This window comes from Panthera uncia (genome assembly GCF_023721935.1).
Source record: "Panthera uncia isolate 11264 chromosome B2 unlocalized genomic scaffold, Puncia_PCG_1.0 HiC_scaffold_24, whole genome shotgun sequence".
NCBI lineage: Eukaryota > Metazoa > Chordata > Mammalia > Carnivora > Felidae > Panthera > Panthera uncia.
In genome coordinates this window covers 1,578,863-1,596,613 of record NW_026057580.1, presented here as the reverse complement: position 1 = coordinate 1,596,613, position 17,751 = coordinate 1,578,863, and positions in this window count along the sequence as shown.

Below are 17,751 nucleotides of genomic sequence, written 5' to 3'. Positions count from 1 at the left end.
AGCGTCCGACTTCAGCTCAGGTCATGACCTATTGGTCTGTGGGTTCAAGCCCCACATGGGGCTCTGTGCTGACAGCTCAGAGCCTGGAGCCTGCTTCTGATTGTGGGCCTCTCTCTCTCTCTCTCTCTGCCCCGCCCCTGTGTGCATTCTCTCTCTCTCTCTCTCTCTCTCTCTCTCTCTCAAAAATAAACATTAAAATTTTTTTAATAAATAAAAATAAATGGGCTATGACATATTTAAAAACCCTCTCTTGACCCCATAGCATCTCTACCTACTCCTCCACATTCTATTGCTCTTTACAACCCAACCATAAAAGGAGTGGAAACACTCTCAGCCCCCAATATATCTCCTCTTGTTGTCTCTTGAACCCCTTCCAATCGGGCCCTTGTGCCACTCCCTGCAACATCTTGCCACAGTGTCCAGTGACTTCCACATTGCTAACTCCAGAGGCCAGTCCTCAAAACTCATCATATTGGAAAGATGAACTGTGCTGGATGTGACCCACCACACCCCCTTCTTGAAATGCTTTGTTCCCTTGGTTTCCAACAACCAGCAACAAAATCATGTTTGCCTCCCAACTCATTTGATGCTGTGTAATCAGTTACCCAAAAACTCCGTAGAATAAGACTACAAATGACATGTTTATGATCTCAAAGACAGCTCTGGGGGGAGTCAGAAATCTGGGAACATCTTAACTGGGTGCTCCTGATTCAGAATCTCACATGCAGTTGCAGTCAGGACATCGGCGAGAACTGGAGTCATAGGAACACTTGACATCTTGGACCACTTCCAAGATGGCTCACCCAATGGGGATGGCTCACCCACACGGTTGTCAAGATGAGGCCTCAGTTTCCCACCATGTGAGCCTTACTTCATGATGTGGGAGATCACAGAGTGACCGATCCAAGAAAGACTGAGGGGAAAGTCATGGTGCCTTTCATAACCTAGTCCCTGAAGTCATACATCGTTACTTCTGCCATTCTATTCGTTAGAAGCTGGTCACTGGGGCCAGCCCACACTCAAAGGGAGAGAGATTGGACTCCATCTCTTGAAGGAAGGGATACAGAACCACACCGTATATACTCTGGCCACAAATTATTGACATTTCTCCCACATTCAAAATACACTCATGGGTGAAAGGAGTTGAAAGGTAAAAATGAAAAAGATACACACATCCCCTCCCACAAAGGCCTCCGCAAATCTCACCCAATTGTGGCATCAGCGTTAGGTCCAGAAGACTGTCGTATAAATCAGGACCAGGTATGGCAAAGGAACCTCAAGGACAGTCCCTGGCATACAGCTCCTCAGTTTTCAGTATGAGGACCCGTGGGCTGAAGAGACAAGTTATCTGCCAGATCCAAACCCAACATACAATGGTGATACGGGCCTAGGATAGCACCAAGAGACATCCCTGGTCAAAAGAGGGGGAGACTGGAGGCAAATGGAGCACTGATCCACAGAAAAACTGGAGCTCGGCTGGGCAGATGTTGGAAATTCCATGATCTGGACTCTGGCCTACATGTACCTGGGAATAATTGATCATGGGTCTTGGCTCCACCCCCTCGGGTCTTGCTTCTGCCCTCTGAAGCATCCTTCACCTTCCAGGAAGGCAGCCTATATGTACAGCTTCATAGTTTTCTCAACTGCTTCTTTCCAATAGAATCTGGGGGGCACAAGGGTCTACAAGGGTCTTTTTTCTTAGTTTTATACTCTGGTCCTTTCAGTCCACACTGGTAGTGTTTTGTGAATAGCATTTTCTTTTAAAAATGTGTGGGTCTCCTGTGAATCTTATTGAAATCCACTCAATTAGACAAAAGCCACACTCACAAATGTCTTCATTTGTGAAGATAATGTCTCTTCCATACCTTGGGCTTTTGCTGAGAAGCTGAGGGAAAATGACTTTTAACTCTTTAGAAGCCCTCTAGTTTCATTGAAAGAATCTGTGAGGCACATACCGTCAAGATCCTTCGAGGGCATTACCTTTCTCTTCCTAAGGTCTCAACAAGGGATTTCACAGTCACCTTTGGTTTCATCTTTAGACCCTATTTTCCTGACAGCACTCTGGATTTCATTTTAACCTCATTACTGTCCAAAGATACCGAGAATTTCCAAAGCCATCAGGTTCCGGCTCCTTCATGTTGAATAACCCTGCCTATAGTTTATGTCCCTGCTCTCACATTTCCAATAAGCCACAAGAAGAAACCAGGCAGCATCCTCAACACTTCGACCGGAAATCTCGGCTACACCAACCCAGTTCATTAGGTATTTTTTCTACGTGCCACATTACTGCAGGTGGCAGTGCTGCTAAACCTTCTGCCACTTCATCGCAAGGATCCTTTTTCCTTCTCTGCTACTGGCTAAGCGAGTTTGGAGAACATTCTTAAGGTCTGTATCAGTAGAAAAAGGAGAACATAATATCCACGTTACCAAGCTATTTACATTTCTAAGTAGGAAGATATACTCATAAAGCATCAGGCATACGGAGGACACTGAACAAAGGCCGAGCTTCAGAGGCAGTGGGGTAGAGTAGAAAGAGGACCCACCTGTTACACAGCAGAGGCAACTCAGAGCTGATCTCGGCTGGAGGGACAGATAACCTACGGGGAATGGACTCCAGTCTTCTTGGTGGAGAGAAGGGAACACAGGAAAGAATTAGGGTGAGGAAACTGACCAGCCTGGGCTGAGAACACATGCATATTCACTACCACCCCTCTTCTGGCCAACAGTGGCCAGAAGTGGCAGCCTTCTGGGGCTCCTGGGTGGCTCAGTCTGTTAAGCATCCGACTTCGGCTCAGGTCATGATCTTGCGGTCCGTGAGTTCGAGCCCTGCATCGGGCTCTGTGCTGACAGCTCAGAGCCTGGAGCCTGTTTCAGATTCTGAGTCTCCCTCTCTCTCTGACCCTCCCTCGTTCATGCTCTGTCTCTCTCTGTCTCAAAAATAAATAAATGTTAAAAAAAAAAAAAGAAGAAGTGGCAGCCTTCCTCCTTGCCAGGAGGCTGTGGTGACCAACCTGGTGTAACGGGACAAAGAAGGGGCTGCCTCTGAATCTGGTGCCATTCTGTAGCAGTTCCTGCCCCCCCACCCTGCTCTGGCTGCAAGTGGGAAATGCACTGGAAACCCTGCTGGAACTCAGGAGCCCAGATGCCAGTTAAGACACCTGCTTCTTCAGCTGGTCATTGACCTTCTCCAGACCCATTTCCTCACCTGTAGGAAGATACATATTACCACCACACTGCTGTGAGGATTTAAATAAACAGTGCAAGTGGAAAAGCCTTGCAAATTATAAAATTATGTTAATATATATTGTTTCCTAAGTTTTCTTCCAATTCTAAAACTGTCCTGGATACGCACATTTGATCTCCAAGGGACCAACTTTTCTGCTTTGCCCTGTTTTCTCCACCGTTGCTTTTCTTCTTCTTCTTCTTTTTCTTCTTCTTCTTCTTTTAAGTTTATTTATTTTTTAGACAGAGAGAGACAGAGCGTGAGCAGGGGAGGGGCAGAGAGAGAGGGAGACACAGAATCCGAAACAGGCTCCAGGCTCTGAGCTGTCAGCACAGAGCCCAACGTAGGGCTCGAACCCACGAGCTGTGAGATCATGACCCGAGCCAAAGTCGGACACTCAACCGACTAAGCCACCCAGGTGCCCCTCCACCATTGCTTTTCTTTATCCTCAGTTCTCTAGTTGGCCCCTGGATGCCCTGGAGCCCCCGTGGGTACTGTTCCAAGCAGGGACAGGTGCTGCACGTAAGCCCAGTGAATGGAGGGACACAGGTGAGCAAGGCTTAGAAACGAGACCCTGATTAGTTTTCTGGGCTCAGCCCCGCAAAAGCTGGTGCAAGTCACCATCCCTCTCTGAACTTCTGTCTCTTTCTCTGGAAAAAGAAGGGGATAAAGATCAGTTCTGAAGCCCCTTCCACAGGAGGCTAAGCTGATGAGCATGATACAGACACTTTCTGGTGCCCAACTAGGGCTGCCGAAGACAGAGCACCATGGGACACAAAGGAGCCAGCAGCTCTTGAACACAGCTTCGAGTCCAGGGGCCCCTGTGGAAGATTCCAGTGGTGGCTGAGGGAAGGAGCACTGGTGTAGGAGCAAAGTTGGACAGGAGGTGGCTGGGGAGGGATGGAAGAAGCAGGACACTAGTGGGCATCAGAGAGTGGCAGAAGGATCCCAGCAAGGATGGGTGTGATATTGCAATTTATAATAAATGTGTATTGTGATCTTTATTCATGGTTCCTGTTCACCACTGCCAAAATCCTTGGAATTTCCTGAGTAATCAAAGCCTCATTTGCTCCTGAAATGGAAGTATCTTTTGTCACATCTGGTCTCTTGGTTTCAGTTCCCAAAATGGCTTCAGAGCCATAAGGGTGACATGGGTGCCCTGTTAGTCATAACAAGCCGTTTGCCACCACCTCTGAGTTTATGCTAACAGGGTGGTATTTGGAAATCCCCAAAGGAAGGGGGCTGGTTGCTAGGGAAACCAACCATGATTAGAGGGTCGGAACTTCTAATCCCATCCCCTGATTTCCCGGGAGGGGAGAGAGGCTGAAAGTTGAATCAATCACCGACAACCAATAATTTAATCAATTGTGCTTATGTAACGGAGCCTCCAACAAGAAAGGAGGGGGCTTCTGGAGCCTTACCTTGGGGAACCAGAATGCCCCCACATGCCGCTGTCCTGGGCCCAAAAGCCACGGGGACAGAAGCTCCTGCGATTGGAAACTCACCTATGTATTGCTTCATCTGGCTGTTGATTCGTACCCTTTAATATCCTTTGGAACAGACTGGTAATCCTTTGTAATAAACGAGTAATCTAGTGAGTAAACAAGTTTCCTGAGTTCTGTGAGCCACTCTACAAATTAGTCGAGCCTGAAGAGGGGTTATGGGAACCCCCAGTTTGTAGTCCAAGACCTGTGACTGATATCTGAAGTGGGGGCGAGCCCTTCACCTGCGGGATCTGATGCTAACTCCAGGTCAATACTGTCAGAGTCAAGGTCACGTGTGGGACACCCAGCCAGTGTCCATGAAGAACTGTGCGAATTACTTGGTGGTACGGAAAAAAACTCACAGCTTAATGAGTAACTTTGCTATGAAGTCGCATCGGTCTTTGGAGTGGCCATTACCTCACGTGCTCCCTAGAGAGAGCACAAAGTCCCAGGAAGGCGCTGGAGCCCCCTGTCTCATCTCTACTCACCCCTAAGAGTCTGGTAGCATGCTGGTACCCAGGGACTGTTCGGGCTCCCAGGTTTGGGGTTGTTTTTTTTTGTTGTTTTTTTGTTTTTTGGTTTTTTTTTTGTTTTTTTCTCAGAAATCCACCTCTGTTTCCCAGTCCTCAGCCTTCCTTCTGGGCTCCTTCCTCTGAGGACCAGGATCCATACCAGGCCCAATGTGGGAAATTCTGGTGAAGTCAGCCGACTTGCTTGGGCAGACCTGAATTTCTGTTCATAATGGAAATGCTGAACATACTGGAGAAATCTGAATACAGACTGGGTAGTACAAGCTACTAGGAAATGGGGGAGAGGGGGTTGTGTTTTATTTTTATTTTGTTTATTTGTTTATTTGTTTATTTATTTATTTATTTATTTTGAGAGAGAGAGAGAGAGAGAGAGAGAGAATGAGAGAGCAGGGGAGGGGCAGATAGAGAGGGAGAGAGAGGATCCCAAGCAGGGTCCCCACTGTCAGCCCCCCATGCGGGGCTCGAACTCACAAACGGTGAGATCATGACCTGAGCCGAAATCAGGAGTCCGGAAGCTTAACCGACTGAGCCACCCAGGCGCCGCAAGAAATTATTTTTAATTACGTTGGCTATGATCATGTTAATTTGCTATGTAGCAAGAAGTTCTTTCTTCTTCTCTTCGGAACTGCATACTGAATTATTTAAGGGTGAAGTGTCAGGATATCTGCAATTTATTTTAAAATACTTCCTCATAAAAAATACAGTGAGTTAAAAATAAAGAATTGGAGTGGAGTACTTGGACTCAGCTCCAACGAGTGTCTGCCGTAGGCACATCTGTCTCCTCTCTGGAAGTTAGACAGATGTTCCCCCCGCCCCAAACCCCCTTCCCATGGAGAGATTACAAAAAAGCATGCTCCTAGGCCCGCTGATTAGAAAAACGCACCCACTTCCGGGGCCTGACTCAGCCCCGCTGGGGCCCCTGGGCAGCCCCGATGACCGATGAGCCCAAGGGTTCCATCTGGGTGTCATCAGATGACAGCAAATGCTGCCACCATCGAAGCCACAGTCCTGGTGATGTGCTCACATCTCTGTGAAGCCCTGAGCTTGACGTCGGTCAGCGGATCTCTGCAAGGGCTGCGCCTAGAATTGCACATACCACACCAGGTTTCTTTGTTTTTTTCTTCTCTTTTCTTTGTAGATTATGTATAAACATCAACATTTTCTTGATTCTCAAAGCCCTGGAGTTCATTAAAGGAAACTACGTTAGATTCTTTCAACTACTTGTCTCAGGTGATATTTGACAAGCCGCGGGAGGTTGGGGGTAGTAGGGACTGAGGTACTGGCAGTGGCCCCAGCGCCCCAGGCTGCTTCCATCCACCTGAGCCAGCCGCACCCCCTCCCACCAGCCCCCCTGGGGACCACTGCCCAGCACGCTCTACCCCCTTTGCTCTCAGCTCTCCTCTCCCCACCTTCGCCCCAGCCCCTCCCTGCACCTCCCATCCTCCACCCCGCCCCTCTTCCCCCCTCCGGTGCCCACAAAACCTCCCACAGTGGAAACACATCACTGGCCCACCACCTAGACCTGGATGTGACTCCTATGAGACCGAATGGGACTTAGGACTGTAGTCAGGACCCAAATGACCCTCTGACCTTGTCATGTCTCTAGCCCATCCTTCCGGGAGAGAGGGGTAAAACCAACACCCAGGAAATGAGAGTTTGCAGAGACACAATGTGCAGAGAGAGAGAAGAGAAAGAGTAGGATAGTGCTGAGTTGACCACAGTTTCCTCTGGTGACTTCTCAGCTCCTCCCCTGCCCACCCACCTCTCCTGCTTGTCCTAAACGGGGAGGGGAAAGCTGGGCACAGGGGAGCCAAGAGCATCTACGTTTCCTGCAGCTGCTGTGCAGCGACCGGGGTTGGGGGAGATGCTGATGCCCCTCAGGACCCAGAGACCATCCATGCACCTTAGGGGACAGGTTCTCTTGGCCCCCTATTCCCACCAGCCTAGGCTTCCCTCCTCCCCGAAGGAGGCCTTTGTCCTCCTCAATCCTTCCTTCTCAGCGGTGCTGGGGAGTCCTTATGATTCAGACCCATTTCCAAGGGACCACATCATCTCCCCAGCTCCTCCACTCCCATCCAAGAGCCCAAGGAGAGGGGCAGCTTGTCTGGGAAGACCTCTGCTCCTACTATTGCTGCTAAACCACCTCCACTTGGCCTGCCCATGCCCTTGACAGGAGATGAGGGCTTGGGGAAGAGGAAAGGAGAGAAGGTGGGGGATAGGAGGGGGCTGGGGCAAGGAGAAGCAACCCTGCAGCCAGGGGGCCAGGCAGGAGGTATGTTCTGATTATGGACACAAAGCAGGCCACTCCTTTCCCCCAGCCCCGCAGGGCCCCTGACCTGAGGCCTTCTACTGCAGGCTGCTGGGGAGATTGGAGCCTGAGGGAATGAGAAAGGTTTCTCGGGACAGGGAGTCTCAGCAAATCTCTGTGACCGCTTGGTCACTGGCACAAAGCAAGACTGAACCCAGAAGAGCATGCCTGGCTTCATGTACACCCTAACTGGGTTCCAAGAGGCAAGCTCAGGCACACTTAAGGGAAACTCAGTGCTCCCTGCAGCTGTCCGTATTTTCACAGTCATTCTGGGTGTTCCTAGGTAAACACCTACTCTGAGGAAATGGGTCCCCACAGGCTTCAGTCTTTGGAAAGGAATGCTACTCACCCACCCTTTCCCCAGAGGACTGCCCTCTCCAAACAGGTCTCCCACCACAGAAGCCAGGGACAAAAACACTGATAGATTTCTTGAAGGACCAATTTTTGTTGTTAATACAGAAACAACAGGCACAAAATGGAGTCACTTGTGCTAAGCCCCACATCAGCAAACCAAGGCTTAATACCTAACAGAAGTTTAGTTTCCATCCCTCCTAGGAACCAGTCAATATGGAGTTACCTGGTCAGCACTGGCTGGCGAGCATTGCTTGATAGACCACGCCTTCCTCCACAGAAAGGTGACCTTGCCTGAAACTCTCTTTACCAGAAACTTCCTATTTCTGCCCCCTTCTGCCTAGAAAAGCATCTTGCACATTGTGTACAGCTTCTGGAAGCTCCTTTCCAGCTGCTAAAGGGGATGCCACCCAATTCATGAATCGCTGAATAAAGCCAATATCTTCAAAATCACTCAGGTGAATTTCATTTTTTAACAATATGTATAATAAAGGATACCACAAATAATATTTTTTGAAGTGACAGGATAGAGAAAATAGTATATGTTACACAAAGATTAATATCCAGAATGTATAAAGAATGTATAAAATCAATAAGAAAAGGGCCACAGCTCACTAGAAGAAACAGAAAAGGATAGAAACTGCAATCCAAAGTTGACACCCAGAGAAAATTCATATGTGGCAGGATCAATGTTATCAATACATGGGAAAGTGCAAATTAAAACAAAATTAAAAGGGCAAAAATTAAAAACAATGGAGGGAAGATCACTTTTCTCCCATTAAATTAATAAGAATTTTAAAGTTTAGTCATTTCCAGTGGTGATAAGTTTGTGAAAAAAATGATGGGAATATAAATTAGCGCACCCTTTTAGGAAATCAATTTGTCCAGATTTATCAAAACATTAAATGCACATCCCTTTCCTACAAACAAGTTAATCATTTCTGGGGCTTAGGTGGCAGAATAGAATCATGCGTGCACAGAGCGGTATATAAAAGGTTATTTGGGGGTGTCTGGGTGGCTCAGTTGGTTAAGCGGCCGACTTCGGCTCAGGTCATGATCTCGTGGTCCGTGAGTTCGAGCCCCGCGTCGGGCTCTGTGCTGACAGCTCAGAGCCTGGAGCCTGTTTGAGATTCTGTGTCTCCCTCTCTCTGACCCTCCCCCGTTCATGCTTTGTCTCTCTCTGTCTCAAAAATAAACGTTAAAAAAATTTTTTTAAAAGGTTGTTTGTCACAACGTTCTACGTAACAGTGAAGCTTTGAGATAAATTAAAGTGGCCATGAATAGGAAAGGAAGAATAAACGATGCTTCATCTCTAGGACAGGTACTGTGTGGCAGGTTACAAGAAATGAAGCTGGTCCATGTGTACTGATGTGCATGGATCAAAAAAAAAAAATCAAGCTACTGAATGATACATGTCATGGTACCTCATTAATGAAAGTTAAAAAGATACAAAGAGAAAGCTGTATCCATAGATACAGTGTGTGTGTGTGTGTGCGTGTGTGAAAGAGAGAGAGAGAGAGTGCGTGTGTGTGTGTGTGTGTGTGTGTGTGTAAAACCAGGAGAGAATGCGCGCAAGGATCCCATGCTAACAGGAGTCAAATCTGGGTACGGGGTGTGTGGGCATGAAGGGGGACTTTCACATTTTACTGGGTATTCGGTGTTGTTTGAATATTTTCACAGTAAAGTGTACTTGAGTAGGATAAGATGGAAATTTTTTCCTGACTGTTGAAACCAGTGGACAACGAGGAAGCCAGAGGTCATGGCAGATTGGTACCACCACCCCTGGCCCCAGGAATGCAGGGGAGGGATGAGTGCATCTTGTCCCGACCATGTCCCATGGTGACAGGATGGTCTCAGTGTCCTCTCCGGAGGCTCATCTTCCACAAGACGTGCTCTTGTAGGTTGCCTCACCCTTGAAGTGTGTATTTGTTTCATCCCCTCCAACATCCAGCGCGCTTAACATGACCAGCGGAAGCCTGGCTCCGCGCCCCACCCCTGACTTCTCACTTACCGTACAACCAGCATGTGGGTTTACTTTATGTTCAAACAAAAACCCAGACACAAATGCTCCTAATGCCCTTATTCATAATTTCTCCCAAATGGAGACAGCCCAAAGGCCCTTCCACTGACCAACTGTAGTATCTCCATACAATGGACCACAACTCAGCAGTACAAAGAAACAAACTACCAATGCACATGCAAACAAAATTGATAAATCTCAAGTGCATTTGGAAAAAGGCCAGGTTCAAAAGGCTAATTATGCCTCAATGTTTTTTTTTTTAAAAAGGCTACATATGGCATGATTGCATACAACTGACATCCTTGAACAGGTAAAACTATTGGGACAGAAATCACTGACCAAGGGAATTGGGGGCAGGGAGAAGTGTGTCTATATCTGGGTTGTGTCGATGGTTTCAGGACTATGATTTGTCAAACTCACAGAACTGTACCCTGTGTACATTAGCCATACCCACAATTAAACAAAACAAAACAAAACAAAACAAAACAAAACAAAATGCAGACATTTGTCTCATGCCAGAGGGAGTGCTCACTGTAGGATCCTCTGCCCGCTCCATGCACAGGGACATAGAGCGCATCTAAGCCTGGGCTTTCTTTCCTTCTGCTCCAATCTTTATTCTTCTTTTTTGTCCTCTTCCTTCTCTCATTTTCCTTTACAGTGGAAAGTTCTCTTCAAATGGAACTTTACATGAACCCCAGGGCAGACACCTGTTAGAGTGATATGGGTTTTTTTTTTGTTTTGAATGTTTATTTATTTATTTATTATTGAGAGAGAGAGAGAGAGAGAGAGAGAGAGAGAGAGTGCACACAAGCCAGGGAGGGGCAGAGAGAGAGGGAGACACAGAATTCGAAGCAGGCTCCAGGCTCTGAGCTGTCAGCACAGCTCAAACTCACGGACCATGATGTGAGATCATGACCCGAGCCGAAGTGAGATGCTTAGCTGACTGAGCCACCCAGGTGCCCCGGAGTGGTGTGGCTCTTGATGAAGAAGGGTAAGCGCCTCTCTCAACAGAAGTTTGTCCCCATTCTTCCTTCTGCAGATGGAGAAACTGAGGCCCCCCTATTGCATCCATGGTCTGTGCTCCCCACCATCCTACAACGTGGCTTTCAGAGACCATTCCAGGAGGCACTGAAAGGGGCTGTCATGATGAACAGCTTACCTTAACCATTCTAGAGTCTTCTAACTGCCGTCTGGTCATGGGATAACAAAACAGAAACATGAGGGGGAAAACCTGTCCTTTCCAACAACCTGTCCACTGTGCCCTTCTCCCAACCTTCTCATCGGAAGAGGTCCGTGGGGCCCTGAGTCCGGGAAGAGAGACTGGTTTTTCAGATTGACCATGAGCTTTGCCATGATATAGACACAGCCTTAACAAGCTTCATTTTTCAGCCTCTTGTGCAACTATCTCAGGAGGAATGTGTCTCTCAAGACTTCAGGGATTCGGAAATCCCACTTCTGGAACGTGTCCCACAGATACGCATATGTGAAATGACGTGCACAGATGCCTGTTTACCACAGCGCCATGTGTGGTTTCAGAAGATTGACAACAATATCCAAGCTATTATATATCCATTCAATGGCATTGTCTACATTTTTGCAGACCGAGGAAGCTCCCTGCGTACTGATAGAGACTTTTCTGCGAGACACTTTGCATTTGGTTCGGTTCACAATTCTGTCTATAATATGCTAGCGTATGTGTTTTTAAAAATGTGGAAATTAAGGACATATACTTACATTCTTTTTAATTCTTGAGGAAAACAATAACCCAATCATGGTGGGTTTTGGGGTAGGATAGAAGGTTTGGGGTAGAGTGATGGAGGACAGTGTGGAAGAGAGATTTTTCACTTTTTAGATACATTTTTATCTATTTTTTTGAACCACTGAAGTTTTTCCAAATTAAATTTTGAAAAATGTGAAACACTTCCATGTCCGGGAAAATGGAGTGGATGTATTTCACTCTCTTCTTCCCGTAAACTCCTGGACGTTGTGTATATAAAACAAAGACAAGATGACTGGAAGGTGGAGGAAGAGAGGCCTCAGGACCTGAGGAACAGCACTGTGGCCATTTCCCTGGGTTCCTTCTTACTTCAGGCATCCCACACTGGATACCCAAGAAACTGCAACCCAGGAACACCACCGGGCACAGGAACACCACCGGGCACAGAAAAAAATGCCTGCATTCTCTGGCCAGAGGACCAGGAACAGGCAGTCTACTTTTATTTTTATTTTTTATATTTATTTATTTTGAGAGAGAGAGAGAGAGAAAGTGTGAGTGGGGGAGGAGCAAAGAGAGAAGGAGAGAGAGAGAATCCCAAGCAAGCTCTGTGCTATCAGTGCAGAGCCCAATGTGAGGCTCGATCTCACAAACCACAAGAGCATGACCTGAGCTGAAATCAAGAGTTGGTGGCTTAAATGACTGAGCCACCCAGGTGCCCCAGGCAGTCTAGTTTAGATACCAACCATTCTACTCCAACCAAACATCACTGAAAAGTCTACAGCCTCACTTCATTGGCCCAGAAAAGCCTGAGAGAGGAGCCAAGATGTGCCCCTGCCATCACCAGGCTTTAGGAAGCCACCCCCCACCACCCAGCAGTGGAGCCAGGAACGGACAAGAGGGAAGCCAGGACCTTCCTCTCCTGGGGGCAGAATCAGTGGAAACCACATGGGGAGACTGGACTATGCACCCCCAGACTTTGCAGTGATAAGATGGCCCTCCCCTTCCCCATGGGGTGATGTCAGAGGACTAGTGGCGCCCAGGATTTCATCTCTTTTCATTTTTAACAAGGCCACCCTCCAATAGTGGCAGTAGAGCCCATGTGGGTAGCAGTGATGAGGCACCCCTTCCCCTTCCAGGCAGGGTGGGATCAGAAAAGGCCTAACTCCCACCCCCACCCAACAGCTATGGGGAGTGCCTTCTAAACAGAGGCCAAGAGGAGAACCTAGACTTCTGTCCCCACTTGGCAGTAATAAGGGGCACCTGCCTTCACCCAGTGTCAGAGAAGGACTGCTAAAACATAAGATTTAAGTAAAAGCCAGCGACTTATAACACCCAAAATGCCCATGTTTCAGTCAAAAATTATTCATCACACCAAACACCAGGAAGATCTCAAACTGAATGACAGAAGATCATCACAAGACACCACCACTGAGATGCATAGATGTTAGACTATTTCCATGAACAATTAGGTAATTATTGACATGCTAGGTTTAAGTTGGCCATTTTACTTTTTGTTTTCTCATTGTTCCCCGATTTTTTTGCTTCTCTGTTTTCTTTTTCCTGGTTTCCTGTGGGTTACCAGAAGACGTTTTACAATATCATTTTGATTTATCTATAGAGGTTTTTTGTATTTTTGCATAGTTTTTTTAGTGACTTCCGAAAGTACTAAATTATATATATGGCTTACCAATGTATTACATTATATATGTATAATTTGTGTTGACATGTTAACACTTTCCATCATGTCTAGAAACCTTACCCTTCTCCATTGTAAATAATAATGATAATAAAATATAAAACAACAGAAATCAATGAATTGAAAACAGAAAAATAATGGAGAAAATCAATGAAACAAGAAGCTGATTCTCTGAAAATATCAATAAAATTGACAAACCTCTAGCAGGACCAACACAGGAGAAGAAGAGAAAAGACACAAATTGCTAAATCAGGAACAAAACAGGTATATTACCTCATTCCCTACAGAAACCAAAGCAATAATAAGGGAATACTATAAAGAACTCTACACACAAATTTGACAAGACAGATGAAATCAACCAATTCCTAAAAAAAGTACAAATAACCACTCACCCAATACGAAATTGATCTTCTGATTAAACCTATAGCTTATTAAGGCAATTGAATATGTAATTTTAACCCCCCTGAAAAAGAAATCTCCAGGTTCAGATGTTTCTACTTGAGAACTGTACTGAACTTTTAAAAAAGAATTAATACTAATTCTACACAATTTCTTCTGTAAAATAGAAGAATGAAGCCAGAATTATCCTTGATCTCAAAAACCAAAGACAGTAGAAAGAAAGAAACCTCATAAATATAGGTGCAAAAAAATCTTTTTTAGATGCAAAAAATCTTTTCAAAAATATGAACAAAATAGGATTCAGCAATATGTAAAAATAATTATATACCAGGACCAAGTGGAGTTTATTCAAGGGATGCAAATTTAATCCAATATTTGAAAATCAATCAGTATAATTCACCATATTAACAGAATAAAGAAAAAAAAATCATATGATTATATCAGTTGAGGCACAAAACCATTTGAAATTCAACATCCATTTATGATACTCTTAGAAAGGTAGAAATAGAGAGGAGCTTCCTCAAGATGATAAAGAATATCTATTAAAACAAAAAACAAAAAACCCTAGTGCTGACATACTTAATGGTAAAAGACTGTTTCTCCCTAAGCTCGGGAACAAGGCAAGAATGTCCATTCTTACCACTGCTATTCATATAGTATTGAAAGTTCTAGACAATGCAATAAGATAAGAAAAGGAAATAAAAGGCATACATATCAGAAAGGAAAAAACAAAATGTCCTTATTAGCAGATGACATGATGATCTATGTAAAAAAAAAAAAAAAGTCCCAATGAATCTACAAAAATAAAAAAAATTCTTGAACTAATAAGCAAATTCAGCAAGTCAAAGGATACAAAAATTAATTGTATTTCCATCTATTAACAATAAACATATGGAAATCATAATTAACTATCCAACCCCATTTACAGTCACTCACAAAAGGTAAAACACTTTGATACAAATCTAGCAAAACCCGTGCAGCAATTGTATACTAAGAACTACAAATGAAAGAAGTCAAAGGACATCTAAATAAATGGAGTCTTCATGGATTGCAAGACTTACTATAATAAGAATGTCAGTTCCCCCCAAATTGATAGAGATTTAATGCAATTTATATTAAAATCCTAGACAGATAGACAAGATTCTTCTAAAACGTATGTGGGAGGACAAAGGAACTAGAAGAGCTAAAACAACTCTGAAGAAGAACCGAGTGGGAGGAATCATTCTATCCAGTTTCAAAACTTAAATTATAGTGCTGTAGTAATCAAAACTGGGGGAGGGGGTATTGGCGGAGGGATCAATAGAAGAGAACAGAGAACCCAGAAATAGACCCACATGTGATTGCCAGCTGATTTTTTAATTGAAATATTAATTGAAATATATTTGACATATAACATTGTGTAAATTTAAGATGTGCAACATACTGATTTGATACATTTGTATATTGCAATATGATTGCCACGGTTGTGATAGCACCTCTATCACATCACAAAATTATCATTTCCTTTTTATGGTAGGAATAATTAAGGTCTAGTCTCTTCGTAAGTTTGATGATTATAATGCAGTATTGTTGTCTGTATACATTAGGTCTCCACGTAGTTGCAGGTATGTACCCTTAAACAACATATTCCCCCAGCCCCCCAGCCCCTATAACCACCATTTTATCCTTTTATGAGTTTGGCTTTTTTTAGATTCCACATATAAGTGATATACAGTACTTATCTTTATTTACCTGACTTATCTCACTTAGTATAATGTCTTCAAGACCCATCCATGTTGTCATAAATATCCAAATGATTTTTTTTTTATTTGAGAAAGAGCAGGGGAGAGGAGCAGAGGGGGGAGGAGGGAGGGAGGGAGAATATTAAGCAGGCTCTATGCTCAGTGGAGCCCAATGAAGGTCTTGATCCCATGACCCTAGGATCATGACCTGAGCTGAAATCAAGAGTCAGATGCTCAACTGACTGAGCCACCCACGTGTCCCTGTAAATAGCCAAATGATTTTTTAATGTTTATTTTTTTTAATGTTTATTTTCGAGACAGACAGTCAGAGTGCTAGCCAGAGAGGGGCAGAGAGAGAGGGAGACACAGAATCCAAAGCAGGCTTGAACCCACAAACTGTGAGATCATGACCCAAGCTGAAGTCACATGTGTAACCAACTGAGCCACCGAGGCATCCCTCGCCAAATGATTTTTTTTTTAATTTTTTTTTTCAACGTTTATTTTATTTTTGGGACAGAGAGAGACAGAGCATGAACGGGGGAGGGACAGAGAGAGAGGGAGACACAGAATCGGAAACAGGCTCCAGGCTCCGAGCCATCAGCCCAGAGCCCGACGCGGGGCTCGAACTCACGGACCGTGAGATCCTGACCTGGCTGAAGTCGGACGCTTAACCGACTGCGCCACCCAGGTGCCCCCCTCGCCAAATGATTTTTGACAAACATACAAAGGCAATTCAATGAAGGAAGAATTCAATAAATGATGCTGGAACAATTGGCTATCTATAAACAAAAATCAAACAAGAAATTTGATTTAACCTCACACCTACAAAAACTCAGTCAAAATGGACCATAGGTTTGGGGCACCTGGGTGGCTCAGTCGGTTAACCTTCCAACTTCAGCTCAGGTCATGATCTCATGGTTCACGAGTTTGAGCCCCGCATCAGGCTTTCTGCTGTCAGTGCAGAGCCCACTTTGGATTCTCTGTCTTCCTCTCTCTCTGTCTTCTTCTCCCCTGTTCATTCTCTCTCTCTCTCTCTCTCTCTCTCTCTCTCTCTCAAAAATAAATCAGCATTTTTTAAAGGAATCAAAGAGAATCAAACTACTAATACATGCAACAACTTGGATGGATCTCAATGTTTTTTCTGAGTCAAAAGAAAAGGCAGTCTCAAAAGGCCACATACTGTATGATTCCATCTGTATAAAATTCTGGAAATGACAACATTACAGAGATGCAAAACATTAAGTGTCAGTGGTTGATTGTAGCAATGGTTTCAAGAACTCACACATGCGGGGCAAGGATACCCAGGACCTCTCTGTACTATCTTTGAACTCTCTGTTAATCTATAATTATTTAAAAAGCTAAAAAGCCTCTTAGAAAAATAATTGTAGGAGTCATTTTGTGTCTGTCTTCTCTATTAAACTGGGAGCCCTTCACACCCAAGGCTTGAAAGGGAGGGGCAGGTTGGGGGTGGGCTTCCTCTTGACTCTCCACAGAGCCAAGTGCATGGCAGGCCCTTATTAAATGTTTGTTGAGGGTAATAATCCTGGTGTTCCGGGGACACAGCTCTGGGGTGTTCTGCAGCCAGACCTTTCCAGGTCTGGCTGGCCTCTGGGAAGGAATCTTTGTCCAGGGAAGAAAGGCACAGGAAGACGCCGCCCCCGGGCTGGGAAGGAGGCTGGCGGCGGCAACCATATCCTAGCTCACTAGAGGGCAGCAGAGGATGGAGAACGGTTCCCAGCTCCCCGCTGAGGCTTGGCAGCGTCTCCTGGGAAGGGTACAGGCTCTGCCCAGCAGTCCTCTGCCCACCCAGACAGCTGCAGATGCAGCCCCAGGGCCTGTTAAAGAGAGAGCTCCAATGCCAAGCCAAAGGAGGGGTCTCCCGACCTTGGCATTAAAGATGGGTTAGGAGCACAGAGCGGGCTCAGGGTGGTCACCCCCTGCCTTCCCTTCTTTCGTGCCATCTGAGGTTCCGGAGCTCCCACTCCACTCGGAGCACCTTGATCTTCACCGTCAGGGACGAGGTTGCTCAATCAGCCTGAATCTCAGAAAGGAGACGGAGATCCCTGACCCCCTACCCCGCAGTCAGACAGCATGCAGGACAGAGTTGCACAACTGTTCCTGAACTGGTCTCAACGTGCAGCCCATGGACCCATTTGAAATGGGCTTAGCAAGAGTTGGGAAGAGGACCTTGAAACATTTCCAGAGACGCACTTGGAAGCTTAGAGCACCCGCTAAAGACATCTCCTGGATGATGCTTTAGGGCCAAAAGGGAAGGAGAGCTTTCTAGGAGGGAGGCCAATAC